The sequence below is a fragment of the Mesoplodon bidens genome, assembly GCF_964165515.1.
Source record: "Mesoplodon bidens genome assembly, chromosome: 6".
In the NCBI taxonomy this organism is placed as follows: Eukaryota; Metazoa; Chordata; class Mammalia; order Artiodactyla; family Ziphiidae; genus Mesoplodon; species Mesoplodon bidens.
The window spans coordinates 67,997,264-68,012,439 of NC_138162.1; the positions used below are offsets into that span (position 1 = coordinate 67,997,264).

The 15,176-nt window shown below is 36.1% G+C and overlaps 1 protein-coding gene across 3 annotated transcripts in view; it reads left to right on the forward strand.

The window, feature by feature from the left end:
• PTPRD (protein tyrosine phosphatase receptor type D) overlaps window positions 1-15,176 on the forward strand; it is a 2,148,730-nt gene that overhangs the window by 196,718 nt on the left and 1,936,836 nt on the right. The window contains exon 2 of one of the 3 annotated variants that reach the window (XM_081238160.1): window positions 14,696-14,767. The exons of the other annotated variants lie outside the window; for them this stretch is intronic. The gene's annotated coding sequence lies outside the window, so the exon portion shown is untranslated. The remainder of the gene's footprint in view (window positions 1-14,695; window positions 14,768-15,176) is intronic. 3 annotated transcript variants of the gene reach the window in all.

The window sequence follows — 15,176 nt, forward strand, 5'->3', positions numbered from 1 at the left end:
ATATATCTCCATATCCCCTCCCTCTTGCATCTCTCTCCCACCCTCCCTATCCCACCCCTCTATGTGGTCACAAAGCACTGAGCTGATCTCCCTGTGCTCTGCAGCTGCTTCCCACTAGCTATCTATTTTACATTTGGTAGTGTATATATGTCAATGCTACTCTCTCACTTCGTCCCAGGGTAGTTCATTCCAATGCCATCTCTCTGAAATATGCTCAAGTTTTATATTTAAACTTTATATCTAGGGCAAATAGATAAATCAGAAAATATGATTATTAGATATAAATATATTCAAGTGAGAGTTTGATCCAAACTCAGCGTTCAAAAATAATTGGCATAATATGACTCATACTTGCATATGCCCTTATCAAGGTAAAACATATGAAATTTTTATCTGTAAATTAATCTGATCATCCTTCTGTGGGTGTACAAAAATATCAACATAAAAAATTATGCAGGACCAGTGTTTCTCAATCTTGTTTTCAGTATCACTCACTTAAGGGATCTTTTAAAAAAATTTTCCAATACCCATGAAATTTTAATACCACAGGTATACTGTTATAGCACAGCTTTATAGTAAGTATCTGTTTATATAGTGTGATCCTTTGGAAGGCCACAGACCATCTTCATATCTAAGATTTTTTTTTTTGGCCCTCAAGAACCAATTTAATCCCTTTGAGGATGATATTCTCCCCACTGGGAATTCATGTCCTTAACTATCTCTCAAGAGATTTCTTTTTCCAATTAATGTCTGCTTGATAGATTTACCCATTTAGAGATCACCTCAGATAAATTACTGCAGGCAAAATAGAACCTAACCCCAGTCCTTGAGAAATTTATTATTTCCAGACATGATACTGCTACATTAAATAAAATGAAGTAGCATAGCTGCAAGTACAAAGTAAGATGGTTTAGACAAAACTGAATAACTGGAGAACAAATGAGGTTACTTTTAGATAGAAAGTTAAAGCTTCCTGAAACCTTAAAATGTGGAATTGGATTTCAAAACATGTGATGATAGCTCAAAAATTTTGGTAATAGGAGCCCTCAGACGATGGAGGAGTGGCAAATGCAATATGATAATAATTAAGTAATATATACCATGAAGCACATTGGCAGGAGTATAAGAGCTATGGGAAGAGAAATTAGAATGTAGGTAAGATAACTGATTGATGGTTAATCTTAAATATTAAGTAGAGTGTTTTATACTTAATATCTAAATTAAATATCTAGTCCTGCAAAAATGGGCAATACTGTTTTGTTTGGTATTGACCAGGTTGGAAATTACTTTTGGGGAAAATAATTATAGCTGTAGTGAATAGACTTTGGATATGCATGAGTGTGCATGTGGAGTAAAGATGGGAGTTGGAGAAAAGAGAGTCCAAAGAAATAAATCATCATATAAATAGCTTTTAGCCCCTAATTAAATTATCATATCATTGCTTATTAGGGGCCAGATATATAAAATTCTTAAATATAATATTAGTAAAAACTAAGAAGGAAATAGGAAAAAAGCACATTTGCATTTTTAAATTATTTTAATAAGCATATGTTTAAAGTTAAGTTGACTTAGAAATTCAATTGAAATTTTAGTTCACAGAAATTTTGACTAATCCTTTCTAACTTGCTAAATTTTCATCACTATTCTATTTGATGTTTCTTAGTCTGCCTGGAGTGATACAAATTCAAAGGCTGATTTTTACAGATTTATTTCATTTTTAACTTTGATCCCTCATGAATGCATTTTGAAGTAACTTTGTTACTTATGGTATTAGCATTGGCTTACCTGTTATTAATTTGCAAAAACAAGGAGTTACAACAGTAAAAAGGAAAATAAGCCAATTGAATACATGAGGAATTGTTTCTTGTCAAATTTAAAATATCCATTGTATTGACTAGAGAAAACAATGTAATAATAACCATGTTAAAAATTAGCATTCATTAAAAACTTTCTCTGTTCTAAGTATTTAATATGGATTATTACACTTAATTCTTACAACTGTCCTATGAATGGGAAGTGTTCTTATCCTTCCTTTAGATGAAAAGACTAAATGTCAGAGATTAATTGACCTGCCCAAGAACACAGCTAGTACATAAGTGGAGGAGACAAGAATTGAGCCCATTCCTTCTGGCTTCTGTGAACATATACTTAATCACTGCTTTATAAAATAGGAAATAACTGACTTTTTCCTCTAGAATATAATATTTGAAGGAATGAGAGTTTTAAAGTATAAATCTGATGTCACTTTCCTGCTTGTAATGATTTAAGGACACCCACTGTTAACAGGATGATTCTAGACTCCTTAAAATGGCACACAAGCCATTGTGTTCTAATCCTACCTATTTTTTTTAACCATGCATCTTCCTGCTCAAATACTCCCTCTTCTCCCATCACTTGTAGGTTTCACCCTAGAAACACTGAACTATTTTCAGTTCCTTGAACATTCCATGCTCTTTCTTGTATTCTCACTGCCTGGAATATCTTTCTCCCACATACTGTCTGTCTAAATATTCTTAATCAGTCTTCAAAACTAGTTCAGATGTGACTCCTCTAAAGTCTTACCTGAACTAGTCCTGCCCAGGCAGAGTTAATCTTTTCTTCTTATTCCCCATGTATCACTTTCTAATGAATTATACCACCACTGGATATTGGTACCCTGTGTATCTTCATGAATCATTTTAAAGATGGTTTCATGTAATTCTTTCTTTGTATCCTCAGCATCTACAGTACTGCTTGAGCACATCGTAGGGTGTTAATAATGTTTTTGCACTGATCAATGATTTTGAAAATGTTTATGATTCTTTTTAAAAATTACCCTTCAATTTTACTGTCTTAGTTTTGCTTAAGATCACTATTACGTTTTCTCTGAAGAACAACATATAAGTTTTCAAAGCATTTGATATAAAAGTGTTCAATAGTGGACATTTTTAAATGGGAATAAAAGTATATAAACGTTTCCCACATTAAATCCAGTTTTATCAATTGTCTCGTATTTATATGTCCTTCTCTAATTTACAAATAGCAGAATCTTTCAAGTTCTTACTGTACCAGTCTTGATGAGTATATTTGATTTGGTGAAGTCACATTCCTTAACAACCATTCTTTGTTTTAAATAAAGGTATCATTTCTGCAGGAGGGAACCACTAGGGGTCCTTTACTAGAGAACATGTTCTGAGGGAAGCTCTGCAGAAAAGAAGTCCTCTGACATTTATTGAGCACTCTACTTGTGCCACACACAATGTTAGGGGATTTCCATGTGGGAGCTCATATAGTGCTGTGTGTAAGACAACAACTTTGGGCTTAGATAGACCAAGTTCCAGTTTCATTATTTCCTACCAGTGTGATCTTAGTCAAGTTACATATTCCACTATGCCTCAGTTTTCTCATCTCTAAAAATGAGGATGATAATAGTATACTCCTCACAGAATTGTTGTGGGAATTATATGATAGCTCTTTGACAAGGTCTTCCATAATAAAGACACAATATACATTAGTGGCTGCCATTGTTATCATCATCATCATCATCATCATAGTTATTGCTAATAAAGATTACTTTTTCTGATTCAACAGAAGTTGGTGGGAGTAGGCTTTTACATTGGACTATTAACTGTGTCAGGATGAAAATGTTTTTCATTGGTTTTCATCCATATTTTCAGGCTCAATATCAGGCACATAGTAGGTGCTTGTAAAAACCATCCTCACTTCTGATACCAACTGCAAGTTTAGGGTGCCTAAGATCATCTTCATGCTCAATAAGTCAGTAGAAGAATTGGCAGAACTCACTGAAAGCTGTTAAGCTTGTGGTTATGTTTTATTACAGCAGAAAGTCATGGGTTAAAATCAGCCAAGAGAAGAAGCACATGGGGCAGAGTCCAGGGGAGTTCCAAATGTGAAGCTTCCAGTTTTCTCCCAGTGGAGTTGTGGACAGTGCTAAATAACTCCTCCTGGCAAGGATGTGCAACTAGATGCATTGGAGTATTGCCAACCAGGGAAGCTCACCCGAGACTTTGGTGTTCAAGGTTTCTATTGGGGCCTGGTCACATAGATGTGGTTGATTGCTTAGAGTTTCCAGCCCCTCCAGAAGTTGAACTGCTATTGTATGGCCCAAAGTCCCCACCACGAGTCACTTTGTTAGCATAGACCATCCAATGTTGTCCAAAGCCACCAAATAAATAAAGGCATTCTTCATGCAGGATGCTTGAAGGCTTAGAGATTACCTCCCAGGAGCTGAGGGCAAAGACCAGATCTTTCTTTGGGATGAGATTACTACTTTACTACATAGTGTTAAAAGATAATTTTGAATTAATGGAGTAGATTTTGCATCCAGGTAACAGAAACAGAAACAGAGATAATCAGATCTTCCCAAGGCTTAACACTGACTTAAGACCTATCTTGATTTTAAGAGAGATTATAACAGGAGATAGAGCAGGTTGGTGAATCTAAGGATTCCTATTTGTAAGTTGTACTTACAATGCTGTAATAAATAAAGGACTTCTGTAGTAAAGAACTGAGATAGAAAATGTTATCACCTCTCAATAGTTTTTTTTTTTTTTGCCACCCCTGGCATGTGATTTATTTTTTAATATTCAGGGAAAATATATATTAGAACCATAATGAGATACCATGTGTTTGTTTTTAGTAATAAACATTTGGCTGGTACATCTAAATATAAGAAATAAAGAACACAAATCATGCCTGGGGCCCACTCTTCCTTATCTTCTCAGGAGACAAGAAGAAAAGTGAGCAGACAGAATTGGAATTATTAATTGTGATTAACTCTACCCTAATTTTCCCAACTGAATGCAAAGAACGATCTGTAAGCTATCCCTGAAAGCTATAGCCAACATTTCAGGAAAGTTGGGTTTTAGGAACCTCTGTTTTTACCTGTTGACCGAGTTTCCCTCAAAACAGCATCAGAGAGAAGTTAGGAACTATAATCCTTAATTTTATTGCTGAATAGATGCTCATTTCTTTCATGAACCCCCCAATACTTATTTTCAGCTACTGTAATATGCACAAATGTATCTTGGTTAATATATTCTATATGTTGCTAGGCAAGCAGAGGGAGGCCAGGAAATAACTATTTTGACTTGAGAGATGGTAGTACAATGTAAAATGTGTTCTAGTTCAGTGAATATTTACATTTTTACTTGCTGCTAATGAGTACACATAGTTTCAAAATTGTGCCAGTTATGATTAATCCACCCACTACTGTTTTCTTTTTTTTCCCCTTGTTCCCTCCCCAATAACAAAAGGACTGAGGTCAGAATTATAATGGGTTGACAACAGCAAAAACAACAATAAAAGCAGTAACAAGTACAGAGCTTTCATGACCTACTTGTTTGCTATGACATTTATATATTGTTAGACTGGCAAAACAAGCTTGAGACAGATGTACTGCTACCATGCCCATTATATAGATAAGAAATCTACGAAGAGAGTAATAATCACTTTGACTCAAGTCACGTGGGTGCAAATGCATGGCAGTTCTTGTCAATATTATGTTATTTTCATATGCTTTTTTTTAATATAAATTTATTTATTTATTTATTTATTTATTTATATTTGGCTGTGTTGGGTCTTCATTTCTGTGCGTGGGCTTTCTCTAGTTGTGGCAAGCAGTGTGCGGGTCTCTCACTATCGCAGCCTCTCGTTGCGGAGCACAGGCTCCAGATGCGCAGGCTCAGTAGTTGTGGCTCACGGGCCCAGTTGCTCCGCGGCATGTGGGATCCTCCCAGACCAGGGCTCGAACCCGTGTCCCCTGAATCGACAGACAGACCCTCAACCACTGTGCCACCAGGGAAGCCCTCCATTTGCTTTTATGCCCTTGGTATAGGAAGGTAGCAAACTATTATTTCTGTAAGGGAGGGGCATGTTCTGGACCACCGTTACCTAATATTGGTGTTGGGGCAAGTGGTATACATTTTTAAGATACTTTCACGGTAACTCCAGACTGGCCTGTGGTTTCTCCAGGTACAAAGCTAGATGTGTGACCTACAGGTGTCAGATTGTTTGGCTGAATGTATCAAGAGCAGGATTCCAGGGCCTCAAGTATCGGTGAGGTGCCTGCAGTGATAGCTATGTAATTTTGTTCTCAGCTCCCTTCAGTCTATGCCTGCCTCCCCACTGGGCCAATTTATGCTGCAGTGTAAAGTAATGAACAGTTACAGTGTCTCTGGGGAAAATCAGCAAGTTTTACTCAGTATTGAATTACAGACAATTGTTATGTATACTTCCCCATTAGGTTGAGCAGACATAAATGAAATCCGCAGATATTTCCCAAATCTCATTAAGACATCACTTTACCCTTATTTCCACCAAATCTTTTACTACGTGGCTAAGAGATAACCAGATACATTGATTTTAGTTTCACTGGTTTTGTAATACTTTTCCTGGAATCTGGCAGGGGAATTAATAGGATTAAAGTTCTTTCTGAAAGAATTGGCAGCAGAATAGAACTAGGGGGAAAAAACAGAGGATGATTAATAATTTAGAAAATTAGATCCTAAATAATCAACATGCTTTACAACCCTCCCTAGCAGTTTGATTCCAAGAGATCTTAAAGAATTGCATGGTCTATTGCCCAGTCAGCTTTCTCAACCTTCCTCGGCATCCACCCCCCTCAAAGCACAGCTCATTCCTCCACCTTCCCTGTGATCATAAGGTTTCAGAGAAATTAAAATAACATTGCTAGTTCTGAGATAAAGTTCAGAGCTTCCTACTTTCCTCATTAGATCACATTCATTTTACTTAAAACTATTGTTTGTAAGTAAATAATTTACCTTACGTTACTTAGAGTAAAATGGGAGGACAGTATATAATGATTGGAAAGTTTTTAATGACAGGGTACAGTCAGGCTCAGGAGGGATTGGAATCAGAAGTTAGAAAGTTCTGGAGGGTCAAAGAAATTATTTATTCCTCTCTCTTTCTCTGCCTCTCTTCATCTTCATCTCCCTTTGCCTCTTCTGGACCACGATGTTTCTAGGGCCTGCTACTCAATACACACATAGCTAGTTCATTGATTTCTCCTGAGTATTGCACAGTTTTTACTGTTTTGTTTGCCTTTTTCATCTGCATTTTCGATTATTTCACTTAAGTCAATTCTAGAAAGAACTTGGATCTCTCTACCCAAATGTAAGTCCCTGGGAATGATAGTTTGTTAAGCCACCTTGGGTCAGCTCATGTATATGCCAATCACAGATTTGGCCTTGAGAGGCTGACTGTAGTATATGGGATAACAGAGCAGCAATTAGTGATCAGTTGTGTATACATTTACCACTCAAAGCAGGAATATCTTTGAGGTCAGTAATCACATCTTATTTTTCATTGTTTCACTTGAAACCTGACACAGTGCCTTCTTCTAAGGAAGTGACACTTCAACTGAGTGTTCTTAAATGATGATAGTATTTTGGAAAAATGGAGGACGTGATCATTGCCCTTAGAAACCATGCAAAGTTAGAGGTTCCCAAAAAGACATTTCTCAGCATTTCCCATGCAGTAGAACGTATGTGTATTGATGAAGTGCAGACAGCAGCACCCAGTCACCCAGTGTCACTGACAGCTGATCAGTGGCACATAAGTGGATTCAATAAATGCATAGTAGTATTCACTAATACCATGTTCTATCAGCACCACACAAAAAAGTATGTGTTTGGAATAATCTTCTTAATACCTAAAATATTCTATGTCACTCATGTTTTTAATTTAATTTTTTGAACAATCTGTATTGTCAATCTTTTTATGTTTAACTGACATTAAGTCAATCAAACTTTTTATTTATGTTAAATAATTATATATTTATTTTTTAAAAAGCTAAATAAAATTGTACCTTAGGTGTCACAAAAGGCTATTTTGATAAAGGTTATTTATCACTTGATACTGTGATATTTTTAGGTTGTGTTTTACTTATTCAGGGAACTGTTGGACAGACTCTCTGGGTTTGGAAATTTGTGTCATGATGGTTCATTGTGCTCATTCTGTTGTATGCAGTCTCATTTGATCCATGTGGCAATCTGTTCTACTGATGAGGGAAGTTATGCTCAGAGGTGTTAGATGACTTTGACAAGATTTTACAGTTACTAGGTAATAATATTAGTCTTTTGTATACTCTTAACTAAGGATAAAAAAATTATTCATTTGTTGTCCAGTTATTCAGGGTAGAAGGTTGAGTCAGTTATTGAAAACTTAAATTGTAACTAATTAACCAAACCTGGCTTTCAAATTTTCAGTAGATGCTATGTTGAAAGAAATGAGAATTGTACATAAGACAGATTAACAGGTGAACATCTATTCAAGGGTATACTCTAGCCAGATGGAATTATCAGATTTTTACTCATAATAAATGCTCTAGAAACAGTGAAGAAAATAAATTAAAATTCCATGGTTGGAATATTAATGAAAAAAGGACTGTGGTAAAGAGTGAATTAACTAGGAAATATGGCCAATAAAATTTTTTCCTATTTTGTATGGTTTATTAAATAGGTCAGAGTTTGTAGCTCAATTAATCAAACCCCTGGAAACAGCTTATTCAACCTTTAGCTATGTCACCATCAAGGCCTACCTCCTTTGCCAAAACAAATGTATACGAAAAACCTGCATCTCTTTAACTACATCTTTTATATCTTCAAAACATTTTAGTTTTGTATTATAACTATGAAAAAAAATGAACATGAAAACATACTACTAATCAGGAAAGAAATTGATGATGTAAATAATAAAAATAATATGTCTAAATAAGTACAGTTTAACATCTGCCTAAATTCTTAATCCCAGAGAATTCTGTAAAATCATCAGTTCATGAACTACTTAGTAAGATAAAGCATTAGTAGGAAGGGCTGCTGAAAGCAACAATATTGATTAAGCTCTCTTTAAAAATCTCAACCTGTGCTGGTGCTTAAAAAAACACAGAAGTAAACAAAAGGAACTTATGAAACTGACTTAACCGTTTCTCTTTTCCTTTTGCCTTTTCCTTGACATCAAAGGGAAACCAGTGTAATGAATACAAATCAGGACCCAGAAGAAAATGGACCTAATTTTTTAACCTCATTATGACATAGGTCATAAGAAATATATGCACATACACAGCTTCTGTTCTCTGTGGTTCTGGCTAAAAAAAAAAAAACAATTTTTTTCTTCTTTCACACATTTTACTAGTGATCATATCCATTCTCTGTAATGCTTCATCATGGAGATTTTATATCAAAGATCTTCAAACTAAAATGTTTTGTAATTAGTATATTAGGCATAAAGATAGAACAGTAGTTTTCCAAGGATGATGTATGTCATATTGTAAACTACAAACCCTGTTGGTAAGGCTAAGGGGTGAGAACATTGATACAGCTGGTATGTGACTTACAGTGGAAGACCCAAACTCCTAAAGCTCCCAAACTGCTTGCTCCGCTACTTCAAGGACTCAGAATGCAGCAGACCTCACTGTGAAGGATCACTGTATTATACACCAGGTCCTGCCTATTCCTCTGCTAAAGGCCTCAGGAAACTGCTCCATTCTTTCTATTCCAGGAAATGTCCATACTTTCCAAACAAAATATGCTCTCTCAAATAGCCAGGATTTGCCCTTCCACCTAAATGGCTCTCTTCCAATCCCTGAGTCATAGGTGAACTCCTAACTCATTCATAAAGCCTCAAATTAGGTATCATGTCCTGGACAAATTCAGAGTACCCTTCACTGGACTACCATACAGTACTTTCTGTAACTCCATGAGGCCATTCTCATTCTGTTTTATCTTTTGTATCTATCTTCCCTCAGTGTATTATTTGAAGGAAGAATTTTGCCTTGTTTATCCCTATATTCACTGCATCTTATAAAGGGCAGAGGTGATAAATTCTAAATAAATGTTCATTAAATGAAGTAATGAATAAAAGCATGACTGGTGTACATTTCACACAGTAGAGATTTTATTGCTCAAGTTGGCCTGTTTCAGTGTAGGGCTAACTGCCCTACATCACAGTAATGGGAGGAGTTCTTATCTATTGAGGTGATATGAAATGGCCATTATTTAACCATCTTGACTTTCAGAAACAGCTATTTTTTATGGTTCAATATAATACCACCTAATCATAGAATTAACCTGCTCCTTTTGTGGCTAGTGACTAAATGCATACTCTCTGGATATAGACTTTATCCATGATTAAGCCTGTACTATGTGTTAGGAAATGTTCTAAGCTCTGAGGATACAGAGCTTATTTTGACAGTGGTCAAATAATTGTAGTTCTAAGCCTCATGGAATTTGGATTTTAGAAGAGGAGATAGAAAATAAACAGATATCCAAATAAATAATATACATACAGTAGTGAAAAAATACTATGCAGAAGAAGAAGAAAAAGAAAAAAAATTAGAGAAAATAAAAAACAAAGAGAATAGTGTTTAAGGAAGGCTTCTCCAACAGGTGATGATCTGAATAGAGACCTGAATGAAATATGAGTGTGAGCCTTCTGGTGACCTGGATAAAAAAGCATTCTTGATAAAGGATACAGCAAGTACAAAAAACCAAGATAGCATGTGTGGCAGTGAAAAATATCTGAGAAATAGCCAAGTGAGATCATGGTGAAGGCTTTGGATACTGGCCTGAGAGGGTGATGGGAAGTCATTGGAGTCTGTGCATAGGAGAGTTACATGGTCTGATTTACATTGGAAGAGGTCACTCTGGCTGCTAAGTAGTGACAAAACTTTAGGGGACAGAAAAATCCTGTAGAAGCAGAATCCAGGTAGTTAATAATGTTGACTTGGATGAGGGTTGTAGAATGAAAGGTTTGAGAAATGGTTAGATTCAGGATATATTTTAAAGTACTTGCTCACAGGGATTTGCTATTGACTGTACAGGTGTTCATAGCTGTCCTAGCTGGGGAAAAAAAAAGAAGCAGCCCATGAGAGATGGGAATGGCCCTGGTACTATCAGCTATACCTTACTTGGAGTTTCCTGACATTCAAGGCTAGATAATGATGTCCTCATGTTGAACGTAAATAATGTAACAGAAGACCCACACTACATTAGGTCATTCTATGATTATGATGCATCAAGACAAATGCAAGAACATTCTGTAATCAGATACAAATGCAGATAAATACATGAATATTGTCTAAATCACAAAAATGACCAAATGTTCCCCAATCCTGCTCTGTTGTCACTTTATCACAGTTTTAGTCTTGCTTTTTACCTTCTGTCTTCAGATAAGAATTCTATTAAGCTACCTAATAGTAGAATTACCCCTGCTTTCTGGCTTACATTCAATCTAGAGAAAAGGTTACTTTCTTTAACCTTTCTCCAAATAATTTAACACAAACTCCGATACCGTAAGTCTTTTCTAACAGCCTCTTATGAAAAAACCCACAGTTCCCCATGGAGAGCGTTCTCCTCCATTGCAGAGGCAATAAACCAAACTTTGTTCAACTATAGTATTCCTGATGGCCTTTGGCTGGAGGCATTGACAGATATTGATAGTATACCAATAATTTTATAATGCCTTGGGGGGGAAATTTGGTTGTCTATTTTTTTTTTTTTTTTTTTTTTTTTTGTGGTACGCGGGCCTCTCACTGTTGTGGCCTCTCCCGTCGCGGAGCACAGGCTCCAGACGCGCAGGCTCAGCGGCCATGGCTCACGGGCCCAGCCGCTCCGCGGCATATGGGATCCTCCCAGACCGGGGCATGAACCCACGTCCCCCGCATCGGCAGGCGGACTCTCAACCACTGCGCCACCAGGGAAGCCCTAGTTGTCTATTTTTAAGCCTGAAAACCTATATCAAGATCCAAGCTAAATCCCTTAGCAAAATATTTAATTTTAGATTTTTGTCTAGAGCCTGCAGACATGTATCATGTGAATAAATCAGCTAAAAGGAGGCCTGAGGAATAAGTCTACTCCAAGAAATTTGCTGTATTCTTGCAAGTAAACGTTTAGTCCCCAGAGCCCCTCTCTAGCACTTATTTCCCTGCCCTGAATAGAAAATTATTTTCTCATCTCAGAGATCATGGTCAAAAATAAATACTATTTAATTATTATTCCTTCAAGGAATTCCCTTAAACTTCATGGTCAAACACTCGTCACTCTGCTGAGATTACCTTGGGTTTCATACACAGTGTTTGCAGTCTCTAGAAGATGCCTACTGTTTTGGCAAATCCTTAGGCAGGGATAAGCCTCCTTTTAACAGTTTTCTGTGAAGGGTGTTCTTTAACTGCTTTACCCACCCAGGTAACCAAAGTTTTCACAGGTCAATCCAGGGAATAAGAGATGAGACTGCTCTCATCAGCTGGGTGTAACCTGATTTCAAATATGTCAGGATGTGATATATTGATTATAATGAAGTGGAGGCAATGTGGTGAAACTCAAGGGTTTGACAGAGTCTAAGACCACATTCTATGAATTTGGGTATAAGTCTTGTAACTATTATAAATGTTGATTTCCTTATCTGTAATGCAGAGATAATCAAATGAAGGGGCGGAACATATGAAATAATAGATATGAAATTATTCTCTATTTAAGCTATACTATATAGAAGTGTCCCTTACAGGTAGAACTATATTTATTATAGTTTCCAGGTTTGCTCCTGAAGGTTGATTTATCTAAAATTTAAGTGTAATTGTGAGCCACATAAAAATTATCTAAAGGGAAAAAAGATAATTAACTCAAGCTCATTAAATATTGGCTGTGCATTGACTGCAAAATCTATGGATCCTCTAAATTAATATCACAATCGTTAGAGCAAAGTAGCCCTTGTCAGCAATGGTAAGCTCCACCTGTTTTCTTCTTCCAAAGACGGTGTTCCCAAAGTCAAATGAGATTAGACAAAAAAGGATCTGAAACAGTTGACTGCCACAATTTAAAGTTAGATGGGGAAACTAAAAAACTAATGTGAACATATGATTCTGCAAGGTATTTTGTGGTGTATTGACTCTAGTGATGTGGAGGTGGAGACGATGTATGATGTGGAGAAAGTCAAGGTTGCAAAATCAAAAGAGATTCTGAGGCTATACGCTATGATGTTAGGTGTAAGTCTTTAACCATCTCAATGTTAACAACTTTTATCTGTACTACAGAGATAAGCAAATCCAGTCAGAACATATTATAGAGCATATATGAAATATTTTGTCCATTATACAACATGATGTAAGTGTTTGTAGAAGAGTTCTTGACTGTGATAAAGGAAACAGCTAAGGGTGATGCCAAAATGCTCTTTGTAGATTTGGCCAGTGCAGATGTTTAACTTGGATAGATTTCAGTTGAACTGGATGTTTTGAAAAATAGTTGGTAATGTTATATTAAAATAGAGATCATCTAATTTCCAAAATGCCGGATCTATTTCTAGGGAGTAATTCACACACTGGGAGAATCTAATTGTGTCAATAATATTTAAACAAGTCACTGTTGTTTGTAAACCTTTCATTGTGATAGCTAGCACAAAGTGATATGTGAAAAACATGATTATATGGTTATCACTCTGTTTAATAGGGTTTGCAGCCTCTGTGTACACATAACAGCTGCTGGAGCAAGCCCTCAATTAATTTTACATAACAGGAGCAATTTTACACAATTACTTAAAAATCCTTGGCCATATTCCATTTCTCTGACATAGACATATGGGCCAAAATCACAATAAATGATTACACCAATGAGATCTCTTATAAAAATAGTTATGTTATAGTTAATATTTTCCAGATTAAATCTTTCAACTTCTGTAAGTCTCACTTCATGTTTAAAAGTTATTTTCATATGGATATTTATTATTAGTTATCATTAGAGCTAACACTTATTGAGTGTTTACTAAATTCTAGGCTCTCTGCTAAGCATTTCAAATATATTACTTCCTTTAATCATCAGATTTTCTAAATAATAGGCTCCAAAGTTATTTAGCCTGTTAGGAGGAAACACATTTAGGATGGTTATGTATCCTGGCCAAGGTCACAGTGGCCAATAAGGAGAACAGTCAAGACTCTAACCCAGGCTGGCTGGTATCTAAAGCCGATTTTCTTAACCGTAAAGCCTCCAGTTTCTTTTTGTCACTATTTAAGCTGCTATTTGTCAAAACTAAATTCAATACAAGAAATTTTTCTAACTATAATTATAAATTACTTCACTTTATTGGTGGTGACAATTAGTAACGTAATTTAGGCACCATCAGCTATTTTTTGCTAATTATCCATTTAGACATTCATTCCACAAGTGTTCTTTAAGCACCTACTATAGTCAAGCCTTTGCACTTGAGTTGACATATTTAGTCGTTCCTCCTGCCAAGAAATGCAGACATGTATTCTGTAGTCAGGAAGCTTGTTTTTTTACTAATCATTTTATCTCAGGATGTTCTTTCTTCCCATTTGGGAAAAGAATAATTATAGTTGAGTCCAGATTCTAAATACAGCTAACATCTATGAGTCTTTTCATCATGCTTCTCTCTGTTATCTTCCCATTCTCTTACCTTACAAATACTTATCTTAGAGAATATATCATATTGCATTGTAATTTCTGCTTATTTTCCCATTTGTCTTATTAATCCATGAACTCCTTGGGGAGATATATGGTATCTTCTTTATATTTACGTTTTCAGCATCTAGATTATAATCATGTGCTTAGTGAATTGTGTTGCCTGGAAGAGTGAATGAATGAATGAAATCTCCAGAGAATTTAGGATCAATGCTTAAGAGAATTCTAGGAAGGAGACAAAATCCTTTTATTACTGTATTCATCAGGTATCAGATATTCATCAAATGGCTCAGCTGGAAATGACAGAAATGGTCTCAAATGTGAAGATGTCAGGCAAGGTGAGTCCTTTAGAGGTTTCCACCTGTTGTTTGTGAAGATTCAGGGTGAATTGTACAATAACGCAAAGTATGGTCAAGGTAATAGGCTTTACTGGAGACGTTTACTACTGAGGGATCAGCAAGAGGAGAAGGCCTGGTTACTCTGATCTGCGGTGTCAATTCCCAGGGATGTGAGATGAGGCCACATTCCTCCCTGGAACACCTATTCTTACTGTGTGCCCAGCCGGCCCCAGTAAGCCTCACATTGGAAAGTTAAGGAGAATAAGGGAACCCAAGCCTTCTGGTTTGACTGAATCCTGGGATGTATGTTTCCCCAAAAAACTTGCTCCTTAACCCACATTTAGCCATAGTGCCTAACTGGGTAAACTACAAGATACCAACCATACAAAGATAAAAGAAATAATACATT